At 37.4% G+C, this 11,185-nt stretch overlaps 1 long non-coding RNA gene across 2 annotated transcripts in view; it reads left to right on the top strand.

Annotated features, from left to right (window-relative positions):
• Positions 1-8,345: 8,345 nt before the first annotated feature.
• Positions 8,346-11,185, top strand: part of LOC140506686 (uncharacterized) — a 47,770-nt gene continuing 44,930 nt past the window's right edge. For both annotated transcript variants that reach the window (XR_011968032.1, XR_011968031.1), the window contains exon 1: positions 8,346-10,952. This is a non-coding gene — a long non-coding RNA (uncharacterized lncRNA). The remainder of the gene's footprint in view (positions 10,953-11,185) is intronic.

Here is an 11,185-nt window from a genome sequence, read left to right as displayed (position 1 = left end):
AATAGGTGCATAATTTAAACATAAAAGGTAATATCATAAGCCATTTGAGAGAGCATAGAAACATTTACCTATTAGATCTGCAAATAATAGGAGTTTATGACCAGACAAAAGATAGAAAAAAGCGCAGGAGGTAAAATGGATAATTTTAATTGTATGAAATTAATTTTTCTTTTGTACAAACAAAACCAGTGCAGCCAAAATCAGAAGGAAAGCTGGAAACTAGAAACAAAATTTATAAAAATTTCTCTTCTAAAGGCCTCAGTTCTCCAATGTGTGAAGAACTGAATCAAATTTTAAAAATAAGAGCCATGAACAGGAAGTTTTCAGAAGAAGAAATCAAAATTATCAATAATTATATGAAAAATATTCCAAATAAATAATAATTAGAGAAATTCAAATTTAAAAAAACTTTGAAATACCAACTCTTTCCTATCTGACTGCTAACATGACAGAAAAGGAAAATGACAAGAACTGGAGCAGGTGTGGAAAAATAGGGACACTATTTGGAGCCAAGATGGAGGTGTAGAAACAGGGACCTGCTTGAGCTTCTCAAAAACTCCTCAGAACAACTGTAAAAAATGACTCTAAACAAATTCTAGAGCAGAAAAAGCCACAAAAGGACAGACTGAAGCAAATTTCCAGCCCAAGACAATGTAGAGATTGACAGTAAAGGTCTATCTCACTAGGAGTAGAGTGCAGTTCGGCATGGGCCATGAAAGTATAGACAGAACAGGAACAGGCCTTAGGGAACTGAGTCACTGGTGGCTGCTATGGTTTCCAGGCTTCTCAACCCACAAACATCAAAGACAACATCAAAGGTCAGTGGTAAGGGCCTCTCACCTGGCTGAGAGAGGAGCATGGTCTGGCCTTAGCCCCAGCCCCAGCCTCAGCCTTGGCCCCAGCCCCAGTGTGGATGCAGCCGCTGTTGAAGTAGAGACTGATTCTGGAGCCTTCCACTTAAAAATGCTACAAAGTCAAGTAATTGTCTGGGAAAATGAGCAAATTGAGGGAAAAGAAACAGACTATACAGTTTTATTTTCTTGGTGAAGAGGTATTTTCTTACATAATTGGTGATGAGGACGATCAAAACATATAGCCAGAAGAAGACAACAAAGACAAAGCTCCTGCATCCAAATCCTCCAAGAAAAGTATAAATTGGTCTCAGGCCATGGAAGAGCTCAAAAAGGATTTAGAAAATTGAGTAAGAGAAGTAGAGGAAAAATTGAGAAGAGAAATGAGAGTGATGCAAGAAAATCATGAAAATGAGCCAATAGCTTGCTAAAGGAAGCACAAAAAGATGCTGAAGAAAATATCAGCTTTAAAATTAGACTAACCCAAATGTCAAAAGAGGTCCAAAAAGCCAATGAGAAGAAGAATGCCTTAAAAACTAAAATGGGCCAAATGGAAAAAGATGTCCAAAAGCTCACTGAAGAAAATAATTCCTTAAAAATTAGAATGGAGCAAATAGAAGCCAATGCCTTCATGAGAAATCAAGAAATTATAAAACAAAATCAAAAGAATGAAAAAATAGAAGACAATGTGAAGTATCTCATTGGGAAAACAACTTACCTGGAAAATAGCTCCAGGAGAAAAAATTTAAAAATTATTGGACTACCTGAAAGTCATGATATAAAACCAAAAGAGCCTAGACATCATCTTCCAAAAAATTATCCAGGAAAATTGCCCAGGTATTCCAGAACAGAGGGTAAAACTCCTGAAAGAGGAATAGTGTAGCCAAATTCTAGAGTTTCTAGATCAAGGTAAAAATATTACAAGCAGCCAGAAAGAAACAATTCAAGTATTGTGGAAACACAGTCAGGATAACACAAGATTTAGCAGCTTCTACACTAAGGGATCAGAGGGCTTGGTAATATGATATTCCAAAGATCAAAGGAGATAGGATTAAAATCAAGAATCTAATTAAAACCTACCCAGCAAAACCAAGCAAAATATTTCAGGGGAAACAAACGGAACTTCAGTGAAATAGAGGATTTCTAAGTATTCTTGTTGAAAAGACCCAAGCTGAACACAAACTTTGACTTTCAAATATAAGAATCAAGAGAAGCATGAAAAGTGAGGCAGATTACAATCTGTCTGTAACTGTCCATCAAGTGCAAGTTTCAACCAATTCTCATCAATTCACCATTGGGAGTACAAAAATCAAAGACCTTCTGCCTCTTACTTGAGGGAAGGAGCAAATGTTACACAGATAAGTTAGAGATGGGGACTGGATCTGTGATTTCATTGGTAAATATACTTCTGGATGGGGAAACTACCTTTACCAATCCAGATTGGCACCTTCTATGCAATTTAAGAGTGTTAGACTTGAACAGATCATTACTGGGGGTCTGTAATGCTAATGAGATTAAAGATCTTCCCTACTCATTAATAACCCTGCCTATTAAAGGGAGTTTGATTAGGGGAGATATATAGGAAGACTCACACCTTTTGTTAACGAGGCATGGGTTCTCAAGGGTTATTATGCCCTCTGGTTCTGAAAAGTGTATAAATACTCCGAGATGAGGTTGTACTTTGGGGCTTACTCATTGGAAGTGTTTGCTTGGCCAGATGAGACTCTCAGCTTTGAAAACTCAGATGTTGATGCTTCTCCTTCTGGTAACTATGTATATGTGTAATGGTCAGATAGTTGGATCTGTTTGTTGATCTGTGATATGTGTTCTCATGCTTATGGTCAGGCAACTGGAAGCCCTGTCTGTTGGTCTTTATTTCTCTGTATTGTCTCTGAAGTTCAGGGTGCTAACATTTTCCCCTGAACTAAATAAATGATATATATGCTTGATTAAAGTAATTGTTTATAAATATATAAAGTAATAAAGTCAGCAGTTGCTTTCATTTTAGAAAAGCAGGTCAAAGAATCTGTGGTAACAGGCCCTCCTATGTATTTCAGAGTTCTTGCTTTTACAGGGGGTTATACACATTGCTTCTTAAATTGTGGGTTGTGACCCTATAAATTTGGCAACAGTAAAAGGTTTCTGAAAGCATAACAACCAAAAATTAATTCAAAATCAAATGCATAATGAATCTGAGATGTTTCTGGTAGTCCTTGCCTGTGTTGCATCATGCAGTTGTCACTGTGCAATGCCAGCAAACACTGCCAAAATGCAAAGAGGTGTCAGGAGTGGAAAAAGTTTGAGAAGACATGTACAAGGGTAAGAATCAAAAAAAAAGAGGACAGTTACGAGAAATGTTATCTAGGAAGGGTCAGTGATTCTTGGGAATGGAATGAATATTTGAAACAATGGAGAAAAAAATTAAAAACAACAGCTAGGTGTTCAATTATGGGACCCTAGGGGGAGTACTGAAGTCAATAACCAACAACTACAGAACAGCACAAGCAGATTAAATCTACTTTTAGCGTATAATGTAGCCAATATGTCTGTAAATCACATTTCTCATGCAAAGCATTTTGTTCCTATTCTTAAAAGGTCACATAAACTGAAAAACTGTTCTATGTGACTTGTTTTTGGGAAAAAATCATAATATGTGATAATTACTTCTTGTTTTTAGCTATATATTTATGTGACTGACAAAAGTTGTTGAATATCCAAATGGCTGACACTTTTTTTTTTAAAGAGAAATACTACTGAAAAGGAATCTTCTATTAGATTTCTAAAATTATCCTGGATTACTCCTGTAATTGGTGTACCATGGAATTTTCAGTTAATCAACAAGCATTTGGTAAATTCTTCATTATGTCAGATACAATACTAAATGATGGGAATACAAATTAAAAGTGAAAATAGTAAACAAAAAATAAAGGGACATTGATGCATTGTTGGTGGAATTGTGAACTGGCCCAACCATTCTGGAGAACAATTTGGAACTATGCCCAAAAAACTATAAAACTGTGCATACCCTTTGACCCAGTAATACCACTACCAGATCTGGATCCCAAAGGGAATCAAAGAAAACAGTACAAACATATTTATAGCAGCTCTTGTTGTGATGTCAATGAATTGGAATTGAAGTGAATGCCCATCATTCGGCCATGGCTGAACAAGTTGTGGTCTATGATTATGATGGAATACTGTTGTGCTATAAGAAATGATGTGGGGGATGGTTCTGAAAAACCTGGGAATGCTTATATGAACTGAACTAATGCAAAGAAAAAATTTAAAAATTATTGGACTACCTGAAAGTCATGATATAAAACCAAAAGAGCCTAGACATCATCTTCCAAAAAATTATCCAGGAAAATTGCCCAGGTATTCCAGAACAGAGGGTAAAACTCCTGAAAGAGGAATAGTGTAGCCAAATTCTAGAGTTTCTAGATCAAGGTGAAAATATTACAAGAAGTAAAAAAATTTTTTTATTGTGAGCAGAACTGGGAGATATAGTAGGATAACCAACTGTGAAAGACTTAGCTACTTTGATGAATACATGATCCAAGACAATTCCAAAGGACTCGGTGAAAAATGCTATTCATCTTCAGGGAGAAAACTGATTAACCCTAAGTACAGATTAAGTCATATTGTTTTCATTTTCTTTCTTTCTTTTTTTTTTTTTTTTTGCAACATGGTTAACATAGAAATAGATTTTGCATGACTTTACATGTATAATTGATATCCTGCTGCTTATTGTCTGAAAGGGTAGAGGAGGAGCTGAAAGAAGAGAATTTGGAACTCAAAATTTTTAAATATGAAGTTAAAAATAAATGAATAAAATAAAAATTATTAGTGTTCTGAAGAGACATTTGTTTTTCATTTTAACCCATTCCTACATATTCCTTTTTAATTATGCAACTATGTTTACATTTCCATTTTTCTCTTGATGCCTTCTTTTCTATGTCCAAATGTCTACTTAGTGCTGATATTTTTCACAGGAATACTTGCAAATCCACTGTTCCATTAAAGATTCCTTTTGTTTTTCTCCCATAGGATTATATATACTTTTTGCCAGACAGGTTATCATGTAATATATTCCAGTTTCCTCTCTATTTTGGTAGCAGCTGCTAAGTTTTGTTCAATCTTTAGTGTGACTTCTGAACTCTAGTTATTTGGAATATTTCTTCTGGATTTTGACTATGATATTCTTGAGAGTTTCTATTGGGAAGGGGGCGGTCTTTATAGAGATGACTAGTGTATTCTTCCTATTTTGAATATGCCTCTTGGTTCTGAGAATTCTGGGCAGTTTTAATTTATCAATCACTACAATACAGTAGATAAACTTTTTCTGATAGTAATTTTCAGATATGCTGATAATTCTTAAATTATCTCTCCTTGACCTGTTTCCACACTTGTTATTTATAATATATTACTTAAATTTTCTTCTCTTTATAAACATTATTTGGCTCTTTGATACTTCTTTCATTAATTTTTGTATTTGGTTTGAATTTTTTATTTGAATTTGATTAATATTTGTATTTGGTTGAATCTGGTTGTGATGTCATTTTTCTGTCTGTTCCATTCTAATTTTCAAGACCTTTAGTTCTTGAGTAAGGTTTTCCATTGTCTGCTTGAAGGTGTCATTTTTCCTTGCAATTCTTTCCTCCCTAACTTTCCCATTCATTCTCTCTCAGTATTACTTCTGTTTCTCTGGCTAAGAAACTTCTCTTTTCTGAGGCTTTATCTGGACTTGTTATATGATTACTAACTTCATCTGGGTTTCTTTCTTGAGTATCTCTCAAACCACAGTATCTCCTTATAATCTTCAAAGTTTTCCTTGGTTTCCTTATGGAAGGAGAAGGATAGAGGGTAGTACTTGTGCTTGGGTCAGGGCTTTCCTGGTTCTGAGTATAGTGGTCCAGACTAAGCCCCTTCTTCAAGGAACTTCATGATGACTCTAGTGCTGGGTTTGGATTAAAGGATTCCTCTTGTTATAGGACTCTGGGACCTCTCCCAGCTGTAGGATCTGCCTGAGGTCATTCCTCTCGGCCATCTGGTCTTAGTGGTTATTACTGGGCTGGGCTACCACCATGGGCTTCAGGAACTGCTTGGGCTTGGTTTTTTCCCTAGGGTTTTTCTCCCACAGCATGACTCAGGCCACTGATAGCACCTTGGAATCCGCTTGGCATGCCTAGAAGTCCATGATGCAGCTAGGTTATGTACAATGGATAGGGTACTAGACCGAAAGTCAGGAAGGGTTGAATTCAAATATAGCCACTGACACTAGCCAAGAGGCAAATCACTTAAAATTCTATTTTCCTCAGTTTCCTCATCTATAATAGAGATAAATAATAGTATTTACCTCCTTGGGTTGTTTTGAGGACTATATGAGATGTGCTTAGCAGAGCACATGGCATATCATTGGTACTTTATAAATGCTTGTTTTCTGCTAAATTAAAGCTGAATTCAGATTATTGGAATTGGACCAGCCTTAGGCTCACTTTGCAGGACCACTTTCTGAACCTACTGGGAATGCCCTGAGGCTGCTCTCTCAAGTTTAGGCGGCCCAACAGCTATTTGGAAAGACTCACACTGGGTTCTGGTGCTGCCTGGATGGGACAGGGAATGTCAAATGCTGGACCCACTCAGAACTCTCCAAATCTCTGTCCTGTGACCCCAATCTCAGGGAAGACTCAAGCTAGGCTTAACATGGTCACTGTGAAGCTGAGGGAGTCTTAGAACTGCCCTGAAGCCTTTACCATTCCCACACCCCTACTAGACCTGTCCTGGTGGCTTAACAGGACTTCAGCAGTCCCTCTGTGGATTCCTGGGTTGGATGGGAATTTTTTTTTTCTGTTGCTAAATGAAGTGCTGCATCTGTAAGGCTTGATGGAGTGTTTGGGGGAACACTGTGATCCTCTGGGCCCTATCATGGTATCTTCTTTCCACCAACCATATGAGTTTCAAAAAATCAGGAAAATGAACCATTTTGGGAGACCAGGAATGAAGTCCCTGTCAGATGTTGCAGTATCACTTCTGCATTTGAATGTAAACTTGATGGAACCAAATGGAAACTGTGCTGAGTGCTACGTCTAAGCTCACCCTCCCCTGGGACCAAGGTGGTAGAGGGAGGAATGTATCCCTAAGGCAGCGAGGGAGGGAGGTTTGTATTTTTATTCCTGCTGTACTTTTGAAGTAAATGACCCTTTGTAAAACCCAATTTATATTAAATGTTAAAATAAAATTAGGTCACTAATCACCAGCAACTAACAAAATGAGGGGTTGAAAACAATAGCATTAGAGAAGAAACACCCTAACCCCTTAGAGAGGACCCAAAAACCCTGAGAGGACAATGAACCAACATGATTTGTTGCTAATTGACCCAGTGAATACTCACTATATGTGTGTGGGGGGGTGTGGGGGCTCTGTGTGTCTGTATACTGAGACTGAACCTTTGATTTCATTTTTATAGAGAAATACCAAGTGAGGAAACTCTTTACCCCTTCCAGGTCTACATTTTACATATGTGTGATGTGTATTTGTATGTATGCATATATGTATGTACAATATATGTATTTGTGTATATATGTACTTGTATGTGTTGTGTTCTCATGTTTGTTTCTTCCAGATACTCCTGCTATCTAGGACACATGTTTTGTGGTTTATATAAATGTGGATACATATATTGTGTAGATGTTATATACATATGCTTGTATACACACATGTGTGAATAAATCGATGTTGTAGAGAAGGTGTCAGCCTGGATTGGTAGGAAGAGTTTCATCACCTGGGATTTCCCTATACCATTGCAATCAAAGGCTCAGTCCCTATGTATCTACCTATCTATCTACACTTGTGTATGTATGCATATACATGTATCTGTTGTGTTTATACATATATATATATACACATAATACACATCATAGACATACATACATTGGGGAACTTTCTGAATAGTCATGGGATTTACTTCACTCCTTAAATCTAATTAAAACCAAATCTCCCAGTATACCTGAATCAATGGCTGATTTATTACTCTTATAAAAGGACATTTATATAAAAGTACACAAACTTATATGGTATTTTCCTTGATCTTGGAAAAGTCCATCTTGTGACTAAATTAATAACCAATATGAAACATTTATTTATAATTTCTTAAGAAGAGGCAAATAGGTCAAATATGTCATTGGACTGAAAAAAGTCCATTACTGTCTCACAGTAAAATTTATTCCCTTTCCTATTAGTGGAATTTAATGGTAAAAAATTATATATTTATTGCACTTCTCTGTACCAGTCAAGAAAATATGTCTCAGAACCTTCTCTTTATAATTGCTAGAAGAGGGGTGGGGGTGAGAGTAGGGGTTTGGGGGGTCAAGAAGTGCAGAGATAAAAAATAAAGTAAGAAGATCAGATGAAGCCAAGCCTAAGAACAGCTTTATTACCATGAAGAAATATGATAAAACTCATTGTAAAGTTATGTTTTAAGATATTTAAGGAAAATAACACACTATTCATGTAGGATCCTTAAACAGAACAGCATCAGCTGGAACTCTTTCTGTGGGATTTGCTTCTAGCTGGGCAGTTAATTTTTTGACTTGTCATTTGAGAAGCATGCAGCTACCAATCCTACAGTTCTTTGTGCCTGAACAGGGGGGTAGCCAAAGCACAAGGTGACTAAGGACCTTCCAGAAGAGACTTTGGAAACTGCAGGCTGTTTCTACAGGAGGATTTGTAATATGATGAATTAGTCACAGGGGGAAAAAAGGCTGTAACACAACAGGAGAAAGATTAGAAGGAGCTAAGTGGTGCTGTAGAATTCAGGGCTTCTTAAACTTTTTTCCATTCAGGGCCCTTTCTCTGTGCTTTGGCAGTGTTCGTTGGCATTTATGGCCTGAGAGCATGCACAGTGCAAAGTGTTCCCAACCAAGGTTTCAGTGAAGTTATATGATGCCATGGGGGCAAGCACTGCCAGAAACACCTTGCATTCATTATGCTTTTGATTTTTAATTAATTTTTTGGTCATTGTGTGATCAGAAATGTTTTGCTGTTGCCAAATTTTTCATGACCTCACATGGGGTTGAGACCCACAGTTTAAGAAGTGCTGCATGTAGATAGAGCTCTGGACCTGGAATCAAGCAGAACTGAGTTCAAATTCAACCTCCAACATTTAATAGCTGTGCTACGCTGGTATGTCATTTAACATCTGTCTGCGTTAGATTCCTCATCTGCAGAATGGGTGTGTGTGTTACTAGCACATACTTCCCCAAGGTTGTTGTGAGGATAAAAAATATTATTTGTAAAATGTTTTGCATAGTGCCTGGCACATAGTAAATACTTAATAAATGTTTGTTTCCTTCAGAAAGGGACTAATTGATGTATGACATGAATCCATCCACACATCATTTTTTTGTTTGACTATAAGTAAAAATAACATAGAGACAGTGTGACATAATGAATAGAAAACTGGCTTCAGAGTTAGAAAATCTTGGGGTTGAGTCTCACTTTTGACTTATGCTGTCTGTGTGACCTTGGGTAAGTCACTTATCCTCTCAGCACCCTAGGCCACTCTCTATAAATATCTGGGAAAGAAAATGATAGGAGGATTCGGGGATGGAGTGGAGTGGTAGAATTAGGTTTCCAAAAATTGTAAAGGAGTAAACAAATGGAACTAAAAGAAGCAAAAAAGACAACAGGTTGAATGGACACAAAGAGTACAAACATGGAGGGTGGTCTCTAAGCAACTATGTAAGGAATCTGTCCTTCCCTAATCCTATGGTGGTTAATACCTCAATCAATGATTTAGATGAAGGCATAGGAAACAATACACAGATGAATCAAATCTGGAAGGGCTAATACATTGGATCATAGAGTCAGAATCCCAAAGTATCTCAGCTGGTACCATGGGCAATAATAACAAGTAATAAAAGAGCATTTAATATGGATGCCTTTAAGAAACAGAAACCACAATCATTTTGAGACAGCTTGATGAACTAACAATGTAGAAATCCCTAAACACCTAGTGGCCTAATGGTGTAAAATCCCCAGCCCCCCAAGGAGGAATAAAATATAACAAACCATGCAAGGACTTCATAAAAAGAGATGGTTCCGTGCACTGTTGTAAGAACTATTTGTTGTCCTTGGATAAGAGACACCAGAAGTATTATCTAAAGTATTTTGTCACCTTCTCTTGTCTCATGCCCTTGAACAAGGCATATTTTCTCATTCTAGTAACAAACCCTACCAGCTGCCCCAGAAACTTACACCACATAAACACACACACACACACACACACAGAGGCACCGGCTGATTCTCCCTTCTACCCTTTCCTCTCCTGTAAAACACTACTTCTCTGTTCTAAGTTGCTGCAGAATACTGCTGAATGGTTATATGCTTTAAGCAGATCTGCAAAGGTATGAAAAAACCAAGATCTTTACCGTAAGTAGCTAAAACTGTTATCAGTGAGCAGTCTTCCATAGCATGCTAATAAATTTCTGTCCTCTTAGTTTGTTCTATTTTGACCTGCAGTCATCATCGGACGCCCTATGGCAGGGGGTCTACCTTGCCTAAGAGATCCTGTTCCTCTCTGGTTGAGTGATTTCCCCAGCATCCTACATTGGGGTTAAAAAGTTAGTTAATGAGCATGGGGGGAAGCAGGGCTCTGCATTAGTTCATGTGTGAAAAAGATCTGAGGTTTTTTTGTGGGTTGTAAGCTCAGTATGCCCCCAAAACAGATTTGATCTTTAAAAAAATAAACAAGAAGATCTGTGTTTAGGGAGCAATCAGTAAGGAATTTCCTCTACCACTTCAGCTGAGGACCTGTTCTACTAGTTTTCTAAATCTTAGAGAGTTGGGGGAGGACACTAAAAGATTAAATGAGTTGTCCAGTTACACAGGCAGAAGACATTGGGAGGCAGCTCTCCATTCACTTTGCTGTGCCTTCCAATGTGATCTTAAGTAAACATTGATAGAGACAAAGTGTTCTGAAATACGCAAGTGAGAGTCGCACTGTTCTCTGTCCTGGCCAGACTGTAATGTGCAGTCGTAATGCCACATTTTAGGAAAGGATTTGACAAACCAGAATACATGGAGAGAAGTGCACCTAGAATGGTAAGGGGACTGTAGTCCTTGTCCTATGAGGATCAGTTGAAGGAACTGGAATCCTTTAATCCAAAGGAAAAAAAAATGAAGTCAGGGTAGTGGAAGGGGGAATTAGCCACAGGAAGAAGGGAAAGGGAGTTCAGGGATAATACTTGCTATGTAGGGTAGAATTTGTTATTGGAAGGAGAAAATATTCTTTTTTTTTTGAAGAGCAAATTTTATTAAATTACTCCTACAGAAAA

The sequence above is a fragment of the Notamacropus eugenii genome, chromosome 5 (genome assembly GCF_028372415.1).
Source record: "Notamacropus eugenii isolate mMacEug1 chromosome 5, mMacEug1.pri_v2, whole genome shotgun sequence".
Taxonomy (NCBI): Eukaryota; Metazoa; Chordata; class Mammalia; order Diprotodontia; family Macropodidae; genus Notamacropus; species Notamacropus eugenii.
Note: the sequence above shows the minus strand (reverse complement) of the source record. Positions and strands in the feature narration are given on the sequence as shown.